Here is a 12413-nt window from a genome sequence, read left to right as displayed (position 1 = left end):
GTAGTGGAGGGTGGGGTGGGTGGCTGTAGGTGGTGGCGGAGTGGTAGGAGTAGTGGCAATTCCCCAAAAACTCTTTCATGTGCAGTTATCCTGTCTTCTCGTGGGCATGTGTTTAAACCCCATTGGATAATCTTGACGTGGGCAGGCCAGTCTTCGTTTCCTGTTTGCATAATGCGTGTGCGGACCTGGTTCATAAGGGAGCGATGGCTTCTCTCGCAGATGCTGTTACCCTGGGGCCAGTAGGGGGATGAGTGGGAGATGTGGTATCCGAATATGTTCGCCGGTTCTTCCCAGACTTTTCCAGTAAATTCTGGGGCATTATCTGAGTGCAGTGCTTGGGGAATACCAAAATATGGGAAGACATGGCGGGTGAGGGCATCGGCAACTGATACTGCACTGTGATCTTTGGCGGGGCATGCGATGATAAACTTTGAATATACATCCACGAATGTGATTATGTATTTGTACCCTGCTTTCGGTGTGAGGGGGCCAACGACGTTTAAGGAAAGTAGTTGCCACGGTTTTTGTGCTGTTAATTTTCCTGAAGGGCCTGGTGTACGGGTGATGTCCTTTCGTAAAGCACAGGCTCGGCAGGATTGTATAATGTTCTTGGCGATGGTGGATGGAGTTGGGGTCCAGTACATGTCGGTAAAGACTTGTAGGAGTTTTTTACTTCCCAGGTGGATGCCGTTATGGGCATGGAGGTGGAGCATGGTATCGTGGGCAGTGGTGAGGCTTAGGACGATGTGTCCGTTTGGATCAAACAGGTGTTCGCCATGTGGGTGGAGTTTAGCGAATGTGTTCAGTGGGATCCAGGTAGGGCATTGTTTGTTGTGCCACATTTGGACTAGGTCTGGCTCTGTCGAGATTGCATTGATTGGTAGACGGGACAGGGCGTCAGCGTTTGTGTGGAGTTTGCCTGGTCGGTATGAGATCTCGAAATCATACTCCTTGAGTGTCTCTCGCCATCGTATAAGTTGTGCGTTGGTGGTGTTTGATTGACATAGCCATTGTAGGGATTGGTGGTCTGTAATGACTATCACATGGGTGCCTGAGATGTAGGAACGGAAGTATTCGAGGTACCAGATGATTCCCAGGCACTCGCGTTTGGTGGCCGCGTAGTTTCGTTCTGCAGGATTTAGGGTGCGGCTGGCACAAGCGATGATATGTTCACAGCCATCTTGTACTTGTGCAAGGACAGCCCCTATGGCGATGAGCAGGCGGAATGGGAGGTTGTAATCTGGGAAAGCGACTACTGGGGCAGAGGTTAACTTGGACTTGAGGGTGGTAAATGCAGTTTTCCTTGGTTCGGTCCATACGAACGGCTCGCCTTTTTTTGTTAGGTCGTGTAGGGGTTTGGCGATATCTGCAAATCCTTTGACGAACCGCCTGTACAGTAGTATGATGTTAGGCCTAGGAAGGCTCTAGTTTCGTGCACGTCACGAGGTAGGGGAATGTCGGCGATGGCACATAGTTTATCTGGGTCTGGGGAGATGCCTTCAGCGTTAATTAGGTGTCCCAGGAAAGAGACAGATCTCTCGGCCAAGACGCACTTTGTTGGTTTTAGTTTTAGTCTTGCCTGGCATATACGGTGGAACACTTGTTTGAGGCGGTGGAGGTGGTCGGCCCAGGTACGACTGAAAATGATGACGTCGTCCAGATATGCCAAACAAGTCTCCCAGGTTAGTCCGCTGAGAACTGACTCCATCAGGCAGGAGAATGTGGCAGGGGCGTTGCAGAGGCCGAAGGGAAGAACGTTGAATTCATAATGCTTCCCGTTTGATGTTGAGAAGGCGGTTTTGTGTTTGTCGTCGGGGTGTACAGGGACTTGCCAATAACCCGATTGCAGGTCTAGGGTCGAGAACCAGGTCGACCCATGTAAGGAGTCAAGTGAGTCATCGATTCAGGGTAGGGGTGTAGCATCTTTGATCGTGATGTCGTTGACTCTGCATTAGTCTACGCAAAAGCGCATTGTCCCATCTTTTTTCCGTACGAGTACAACTGGTGAGGACCATGGGCTAGTGGACTTGGAGATAACGCCGGCATCGAGCATATCCTAGACCTGCCAGTCTTCTTCTGCCCGTTGCTTTGGATTTTTTCGTCGTGATGGTTGGCGAACTGGAGGTCCGGTCGTGTGTATCTCATGGCTGAGATAGGTAGTGTGGCCAAGGTCGGTTGGGCCAGGGGAGAATAGGTTCTGAAAGTCCAGGAGTTCTCGGAAGCTGTTGGTTTGGGAAGGGGATAGGTGTGATGGTAGGTCGGGGAGAATGGGATGGTCGGGGGGTGGTGCTTGGCATGGTTCGGCTTCTTCCGTGTCGCCGATGATGAGTCCTCTTGGTAGGGTTAGTGGGGTTGTGGCGAGGTTGGCGATACGGATTTCATGAGCATGTGGGGGAAGGAAGGTGGGGCTTACTAAACTGGAGGAGAGTGGTCCGGTGGGGATGGATGGTGAGAAGAGGACAGAGGTACCTGAAGGTTTGTTCAGTTTTACCCAAGCTTCATGGTGGGGTGGAATGGTGATTGAGGAGGCGATAGTGGCAGGAAAAAATGGGGAGGGGTCCAGATGATGTGTGGTGCGGGGTGGTGATGGAGAGGGATGGCGTGAGGCATTGTGAGAGGTAGGGTTGGGGTCAGATGTACAGGTGGGTTGGGGCAGGTGAATGTTTGGGGGTTGTGTGTGTTTGCGTGGTGAGGGAGGGGTGGTGTTCTTGATTTTTCTTCAATGTTTTTTTTTTTCTTGTTGATTGATGCTTGGTTGGGACGGGCTGGACTGAAGTGGAGGCGGCGCTGATGGCAGTCAATGGTGGCGTGGAGTTTTTGGAGAAGGTCCAGCCCGAGATATCCATCATATTGATCACATGTCAAGTCGAATATGATGAATGGGTGGTTAGTGGATACTCGTTGGTGGGTGTTGGTTTGAAGGGCCCGTGTTTCCCCACGGATGGGCAGGGGGCCGTCCCCCGCGTCGACGAGGTTGGCTGAAGCGGGGAGAAGGGGGCCGAATGCAGAGGTGTGGCGGGAGTAGAAGTGGGAGTAGGGGCACGATCTGGCTGCTCCCATATCCACCAGTAATCATGCCTTGACCCCGTTCAGCCAAATCTTGTTGTAGACTGGGGGTCTGTAGCTATGTGAGGTGGCCCCCGCCACCGTGGGGAGGTGCGGGGGCGGGCCTAAAAATCCATCTGCTGAGGAGCGGGGTTGTCGTGGTCGTCGTCGTCTGTTCCCGGGTAGTGTGTTGGCGGTGCGTCGTCTTCTGGGGCGTCGTCGTCTAGGTAGGAGACTTTCTTGCGCCCTTGGTGAAAGTTTCTGCGCCTGCTAGCCTTTAGCTGTTCTCTTATGTCATGCAAGGGGCAGCTGTGACTGCAAGCCATGAACTCCGAAGGATTAATAGTGATGAGATTTCCTTGTTCCTTGGGGTTGGGGCGCTTTTTCTGCGGGTAAACCCTAGGCACAGTAGGAGGTGGCTCTGTAGTTGCCTGGTGAGGCGGCAGCTTAGGTTTGAGTGGAGGGTTTTGTTTTGTCGGGAATCGTGTCACCGCGTGGAGTGGTTGTGGTATGGGACGGGCGGCGAGGAGACATCTGACGAGTTCCAGGTCATTTTCCATGTCCCCTGAGGGATCATAGATTGAGAAGTGCTCCCTGACTGTGCTAGGGAGAATCCTGAGCAGGGCATTAAATGTATGTATATCTCGGGCATTTGTAGGTGCCTCGGGATAAGCGGCGCTGACGAGGCGCTGAGCCTGGACGAATGTGTCATCCAGGTTCCCGTCGTAGGTGAGGGCGTCGAGTTGAGAGAGGGCGACAACTCTGCCTATTGATGGCGTGAAAGCCTGTCTCACTATTTGTGAGAACTGATCCCATGACAGTTCTGGGACGATTTTTGGTGCGATAGTGGCGATTATTTTTCCCAGGTTAGGTAGTGTGACTGCAATTTTTTCTCTGTCTGAGTCGAACCCCATGTCTAGGAGGGGTTTGACCATATCTAAATATACTTCTATGTCGCATTGGTCCGGGTTGAATCTCGGTAAATGGATGTGAGGTTTGGCTGCCATTGTGCAAGTTTCCTTTTTATCGTTCCTCCGTGCTTTTACTCGGATCCAGAACCACCGCTTGCCACCAGTGTTATGCTGGTGTTTTTAAGGCGACTTCTCGTCGTAAAAACACTAGCTATTGAAGCGGGGTTCTCTTTCTAGACCGGAAGTAAAGCACCAACAAAGGAACAGGACATAAAAACCAGGCAGTATACCTTAACACATCTATTACCTTAATTCTAACCGTAACAATACACGTAGAGTGATATTTGAGATAAAGGGGCACAGACATACAGAGTTAATACTTAGCACCACAAAATAGAGTTACACTTAATACACACTACAATGTTCATACAGGGAGATCGAGAATTATCTACAGTATTGTTTATACGTCACTTTGAGGCAGGATATAAATAGAATTGTTCACATAAGGAATAAACAAGATCGGGAGTCTGTATGGGGAATATTACTATGAATGAGGTAGGGTGCAGATAGCGACACTCGATGTTGTCACCTTGTCACAATGACAGTTACACTTAGGCTTTTGACTGGTCCGCGCGCCCTTACCTCAGGTGTTCACAGAAAACTCTCTAACTCTCTTACGTGGGGGGGGACTGGGATAATTACACAAAGTTCATTTTCTGCCCTGTCAACACAGTTCTTGTGGGCTACTATCGACTACTCTGTCCTTCACTTAGTCCTGTGCACTGTTCTTTTTCCCCAGTTGTTCTTGACACAAAGGGGGGGTGAATCACTGTTTTTCTATCTCCTGGGTAATGTTCACTCTAGGTCGCACTCGTAGGTTAGGTGAAGGGAGGCTCTCCCGTCTGGGGGCCTCAACCTGGGAGGCGGCCCTCGTATTAGGGCCGCGTCGGTGGGGTGCAGGGAGGCCCTCTGGTCTGGGGGCCTCGACCTGATAGGTGGCCCTCGGGACTGGGACCAAACAGCCAAAGTAATCGGGCCTGTCGTTTTTGGCTCCGGGGAGTGAGCCCGGATCGCCTTCGTCAGGAACTGGAGAGTCTGACCTGGGCGTCCTGGAACTGTGGGCACCAAGGGGGAGAGGCGCCATCAGGACTGGGCTGCGGCAGCATCTCCTACGGGGCTTGGACAGGAACAAGGAACTCCCGGGCGTAGGCGGTAAGCCCAATAACGGGCCTTGCCACCACTCTAGCGTCTCCTCCGGGGCTATATTCCCGGGTGGTGATGAAGGGCTCCCTGAAGGGAAAGAGGCTAGAGAAGGACTCACGTCACTCGTGTCCTCTATAGTACGTCTGGAGGCCGGAGCCTTGGGTCACCTTCCCCTGTTACGTACTCTGGCTGTAGCCGTGGACTTGCCCGGCGTACGAGGAACACCTGCAGGGCGTACTAGGCCGTCCCTTCGCCGCGTATCTGGACTGTCGGCGTGGTGCTGCTCCCGTAGTAGGAGACAAGCGGGAATGAGGGGCACGGAGGCCACACTCTCTCCAATACGGACTGAGTCTACCTTCAGGGGCTTCTCTACCCTGGTACATGCCCCGGCCGGAGCCGAGTGCCTACCCGTACGGAGAATGCCTGCAGGGCGTACTAGGCCGTCCCCTCGCTGCGTATCTGGACTGTCGACGTGGTGTTGCTCCTGTAATAGGTAAGGGCTACACGTACGGTAGCAGGGGCTCTTTACCCTGGTCCGTACTCTGGCCGTAGCCGGAAGCTGATCTATCCAATCAGGAACAACTGACGATCAGGAACAACTGACGGTCATACTGGGCTGTCCCTTCCCCGCCGCGTATCTAGACCGTCGGCATTTAGTTGCTCCTGAAGGGGAGAACAGCAAGAGAGGGATGCAGTGGGGCAACTCTCTCTCTCTGGTGTACTAAGGCCGGAGCCTGGGGTCGCCTTCCCCTTTACACACTTTATAAGGCCGTAGCCTTGGGCCTCCTGCCCTAGAAGGTGTAACAAAGCCTGTTCAATACGGTGTTACTTGGGACTGAAACTGGTTCAGTCCCACCCCTATTCTGACGACCATTGCTCCGCCCGCTATGTAGTCTCCTTTCCCTGATCACCTGGGGTTGGGACAATTCCGGGGAACAAGGGCCCAGGATCGTGATGTCCTGGTGACCCTCTTGAACGGGGTCACTAACCTCACCGTTGTGTCCTACTGGGGTGGTGGTCCGGTGGCGGCCCGGTGGTGGAGTGGGGGGTGGTGAGGTGGGAGGTCCGGCGGCGTGCACGGCGGGCATTTTAATATGTATAGGATGAAGAGTGTGGGTGGGAGATCTGAGCGCTGTGCGACTCTGATGGGGAAATTTCGTGTTGGCCGAGAATGTAACATGTGCTTGTCTACCAGGCAAGTAAAAGGCAAGCCAGCGCTTGGTGTTCTCCATGTTTGTGCTGTGTATTTAGGTGATTAGTGTGCGTTGGGGGACGGCATCAAAGGCTTTACTAGTATTTATTGTTGTGAGTAGTGTGCGCTGTGCGGGTAGAATGATAAGGTGTAACGTGCAAACTTATTAGCTAAAGAAAAAGTGTTACTAGTATTGTTGGCCAGCTTCTAGCATAATTACGAACACAACGATAAAAAAAAAAAAAAAAAAAAAAAAAACAGTGATCAAAATCAATATGACATCCAAATAATTAATGCTTATGAAAAACACCTATATGGAAAATACACATTACCCTTCAGATGAAAATATCAATATTTCAAGAAAAGGTCACAAATTGACTGTTTTCTGGAAGTGTATGCAAATATTTAAACAAGACATAATGATTTTTGTAAAATTTTTATTCACCTGACGTAATAATATTTAATATATTATAAACGACCGGAGTACAGGGCAGTTGTACAGTATATATTGTGCTACTTTTTGTTATTACATAATCAAATGCTGTACTGCTGAGCTGTGAAGGTGAGTTTAAGGACTGGATTAGAAGTGATTTTGAGAATGTTGCAGTATCTCTTGCCTAGCGATTTATCTTTCACACTGCACCTCAGTATCCTTTTGTTATTGTTGCAACTATATCAGCACTAAAGGTCTATAAATAACATACAAGAGAATTGTATTCTGCCAAATAAATCACTAAGAAAGACGTGCAAGGAAGCCTGCTATAGAACCAAAATATTAGGTATAGTAGTAAAGTGGTTAATCAAGGCTATATCTAACCCCTCCAGTTTAAAAAGTCTCATTTAAGGTGAATATAATCGTCTGGAGATGGACGAAATTATATATAAAGTACGTCACTAGAGTAAATGAAATTTTAAAAGAAAATGCGATTACGTGTTTCTAACAGAAAACCAAATATTTTAAGCGATAACTAAGCTAACGATGGACATTTTGTTTTTCTAAATGGCATGGTCGTGTTACCTCTTCATTAGCAATTTCTTTAGCACAATTAAACTTAGCATTCTCTAACATACTACTTATCGTTTTATTATCGACACAGTCTGCATTAGATATACACAAGATAAAAGGTTACTGATGTGTACAGCGTAGGATAAATCACTGAGGAGTTAGCGTTAGGAAATCTTTGAGGCCAATTAGAATTTGACCTAAAATCCATAAACTGTGGCCAACGATGTCACTCAAGGTCACATAGGAATGAGTACAATATACAGAATATGAGAGAGAGAGAGAGAGAGAGAGAGAGAGAGAGAGAGAGAGAGAGAGAGATGTGAGTTGATACATGCTTATACTAAGAAAACAAACCTAATTGATTGAAATATTTATTGTTGTAAAGGTTACTTAACCTTATAGACTAACCTAAATGACCACGAAACTAAACTTACCTCATACTAAGAAAACAAACCTAACCTAACCTAACAGATTAACCGAACTGACTAACATACTAACCTGATACTTAGAGAACGAACGTAACTTAACCTAATAGATTAATCTACGTAACACACTAACCTAACCTGATACTAAGAGAACGAACGTAACTTAACCTAATAGATTAATCTACGTAACACACTAACCTAACCTGATACTAAGAGAACGAACGTAACTTAACCTAATAGATTAATCTACGTAACACAGTAACCTAACCTGGAAGCGAAGCTTGAACCTTGTCGGAAGGACACAACAGTGAGAGCAGTGGAAATGAGTTATTTGAGAGGTGCATGTGGAGGTACATGAAGAGACTGACAAACGAGGAAGAGACGGAGTGTTGTGGTGTGGATAAGGATGTGATAGAAAGCGTTAGGTTAGAAGAAATACACTGAGTTGGTTTGGCCATGTGAAGAGGACGGAGAGCGAAAGACTGAAAAAGAGTGCATATGAGTGAAGTGGAGAAAGGGAAGAGGTAGGGGGAGACCAAAGAGGAGGTGGAGGGTTGGAGTGGAGAGGCATATGAGAGAGGGGGCATCAGTTGGCAGGGAGGACAGCAAAATGGCAGGGGACATGGAGACGTCGAGGCAATTTGTTTGTGGCCACGCCTTACGGGAGTAAGGTGTCTGTATATATATATATATATATATATATATATATATATATATAGTGATAGATGATGGAATTCATCGCTAGTCACGAAAAAGTGCTGTGGAATGCATGCAGAGCCCTAGCACTGCCTTTGAGAGTGGAGCCATATAACCGCTATTCACTCTAACTTGGCATAAAACTGCCGTCTCTCCATCTTGACTATCGAGTAGTAAAAAGAGATCATTGCTTGAATATGCTGCTAGCCACGAGGAGGTGCAAAGGAAAAGATGGAGACCCATGGTCTTGTGTTTTTTCTGCCACTGAGTCAGCCATTGGCGCCACTGGAAAGGGAGATCCATACTTGGGTGTTAGACAGGATGGTAGCCAATGACGGGGGGAGGGGGCATAGGACATCACAGATCTAATGTATTGTTTTTAGAGTAAGGACAGTGCTTCCTTTTGTGGCCCAGTGTCTGGCTCTGTAGTTGGCCTGAGTGCATTGAGTCTGGAGATGTACCGCCTCTTGTCTCGTACATGGTCCTTGAAGGTGAGTCCGATGTTATATGTCACTCCAAGAATCACAGTGTACTGTGTGTGGCACACGTACGTTGTTAAATACGATGTGGGGGGAGTACTTGTGCTCAATGTGCTCATGTTTACTGCTGGTGATGAGTGTGGTGGTGGATTTAGCTGGGGCGATATTCAGCCTGTTGTCCTCAACCCAAGTCTGCATTGTTTGAGGTAGTACTGTTGCAGTGTACAGGCTGTGTCTGCATTGTTTGAGGTAGTCCTGTTGCAGTGTACAGACTCTGTCTGCAGTGTGTTGAGGTAGTACTGTTGCAGTGTACAGGCTGTGTCTGCATTGTTTGAGGTAGTCCTGTTGCAGTGTACAGGCTGTGTCTGCAGTGTGTTGAGGTAGTACTGTTGCAGTGTACAGGCTGTGTCTGCAGTGTGTTGAGGTAGTACTGTTGCAGTGTACAGGCTGTGTCTGCAGTGTGTTGAGGTAGTACTGTTGCAGTGTACAGGCTGTGTCTGCAGTGTGTTGAGGTAGTACTGTTGCAGTGTACAGGCTGTCTGCAGTGTGTTGAGGTAGTCCTGTTGCAGTGTACAGGCTGTGTCTGCAGTGTGTTGAGGTAGTCCCGTTGCAGTGTACAGGCTGTCTGCAGTGTGTTGAGGTAGTCCTGTTGCAGTGTACAGGCTGTGTCTGCAGTGTGTTGAGGTAGTCCTGTTGCAGTGTACAGGCTGTGTCTGCAGTGAGTTGAGGTAGTCCTGTTACAGTGTACAGGCTGTGTCTGCAGTGTGTTCAGGAAGTTCTGTTGCAGTGTACAGGCTGTGTCTACAGTGTGTTGAGGTAGTCCTGTTGCAGTGTACAGGCTGTGTCTACAGGGTGGTTTGTGCTTGTTGTGGTGATGTCATCTGCATATGAGACAGTATATGTGGGTGGTTGGGGTGGGGGAATATTAATTATGTATAGGTTGAAGAGTGTGGGTGGAAGGTCTGGGCGCTGGTCAACTCTGATGGGGAAATTTCGTGTTGGTGATGGGTTGGCCGAGAATGTACCATGTGCTTGTCTACCAGGCAAGTAAAAGGCAAGCCAGCACTTGGTGTTCTCCATGTTTGTGTTGTGTATTTAGGTGATTAGTTTGCGTTGGGGGACGGCATCAAAGGCTTTACTAATTTTTGTTGTTGTGATCAGTGTGCGCTGTGCGGGTACAATGATAAGGTGTACCGTGCAAACTTAGTAGCTAAAGAAAACGTGTTACTTGTATTGTTGGCCAGCTAGTAATACTGTACATTCAACCTACGACGCTGGAAATTATTAAATAAAATACAAAAAAGGGCCATTTTAAGGAATGAAAATGGTGATGTAGTCCAAAGATAAAGCAAGATAGTAAACGAACTAGTCCAAAGATAAATGAAGATAGTAACCAAACTAAACTCACTACACTATGACCAGAGTCCAGACTGCGATTTCGTTTAAAGTTTCCCTGCACATATAGTGCAGGCCGGGCCATACATTAGCCCGGTCAGTGGTGTATGGGCTGATTAAAAAACAGTAAGTGGGGAGGAGAGGACCTGGGGAATGCCCAGCACACACGTCCTGTCTCCTGACTGGCTTTGTGGTGTGTGTGCCAGACTGCAAAGAGATAAGGCAAATATATTTCACGAATAATTGGCAAATCTACTTTTTCTGGAGTTATATGCAAATATGTAAACCAGGAGTAAAGGTTTTTGTAAAACTGGCATTCCTCTGACGTAGTAATATTTAATACATAATAAAAGACCGGAGTACAGGGTAGTTGTACAGTATATATTGTGCTACTTTTTGTTATTACATAAACAAATGCTGTACTGCTGAGCTTTGAAGGCGTGTTTAAGGACTGGATTAGAAGTGATTTTGAGAATGTTGCAGTATCTCTTGCCTGGCGATTTATCTTTCACACTGCACCTCATTATCCTTTTGTTACTGATGCAACTATATCAGCACTAAAGGTCTATAAATAACATACAAAAGACTTTAATGTATTCTGCCAAATAAATCGCTAAGGAAGACGTGCAAGGAAGCCTGCTATAGAACCAAAATATTAGATATAGTAGTAAAGTGGTAAATGAAGCCTATATCCAACCCCTCCAGTTTAAAAAGTCTCATTTAAGGTGAATATAATCGTCTGGAGATGGACGAAATTATATATAAAATACGTCACTGGATTAACTGATTATAGAAAATGGGATTACCTGTGAATAAAAAACCATATATTTTTAAGGGTTAACTTAGCCAACGATTTTTCCACGCCATCACAGCCCTTGTGCTATCGCTGTTATGAGTCTGGCCACATCTCACGCTACTACCGGTCTGCAGAACAGTATGGTCTGTCCAGTGGCCCCCATTCAACCACAACCTGCCCTGCCAGGCACTCCGCCACCGTTCACTCTCCCAGTCCCAGTGCACCTGACCCCACTCATCTGAGTTCCCGGAACTGCCCCTACCACCCACGCCACCAGCCCCCACTGACCCCATAGCTGCCCACCCTCGTCTCCTACATTCACCGCAGTTTTAGTGCCCCCGGTGTGGGAGTGTGGGCGTCACTGCTTGGCATATATATATATATATATATATATATATATATATATATATATATATATATATATATATATATATATATATATATATATATATATATATATATATATAAAGTTGGGTTGAAACAGGGATGTGTCATGTCTCCATGGTTGTTCAATCTGTACATGGATGGGGTAATAAAAGAGGTACAAGGTAGGGTAGTGGATGTTGGAGTGGCCCTGGTGAGAAAGGATAGTGTTCGGAAACTCCATGTACTGCTGTTTGCAGATGATAGCCTACTGTGTTGTTGAGTGAAGATGAAGGGGAGCTGCAAGGCTTGGTGGATGAATTTGGGAGAGTGTGTAAGAAACGGAATCTAAAGGTGAATGTAGGGAAGAGTAAAGTGATGGTCTTTGAGAGAGATGAAGTCAGTGAATGTACAGTGAGGTTGGATGGTGAGGAATTGGAAAATGTGAGTACGTTTAAGTACTTGGGTAGTGTGATGAGTAAGGATGGAGGTTTGGAGGGTGAAGTGCTTGAAAGGGTACAGCAGGGAAGAAAGGTTGCTGGTTCTTTGAAAGCAGTGACAAGAAACAGGGAAGTGAGCATGGAAGTGAAAAAGTTACTACATGACAGTATTGTGATACCAACTCTAACGTACGGAAGTGAAGCTTGAACGTTGTTGGAAGGACACAAGTCAAGAGTGAGAGCAGTGGAAATGAGTTATTTAAGAGGAGCCTGTGGAGTCACATGGAGAGACAGGCTGACGAATGAGGATATAAAGGAGCGTTGTGGTGTTGATGTGGATGTGATAGGAAGCGTTATGAGGAACACACTGAGGTGGTTTGGCCATGTGGAGAGGATGGAGGGTGAAAGACTGACGAAGAGAGTGTATGTGAGTGAGGTGGAGGGGGGAAGAGGGAGGGGGAG

The sequence above is a fragment of the Coenobita brevimanus genome, chromosome 91 (genome assembly GCF_032717465.1).
Source record: "Coenobita brevimanus isolate Jiangsu-jjx chromosome 91, ASM3271746v2, whole genome shotgun sequence".
NCBI lineage: Eukaryota > Metazoa > Arthropoda > Malacostraca > Decapoda > Coenobitidae > Coenobita > Coenobita brevimanus.
Note: the sequence above shows the minus strand (reverse complement) of the source record.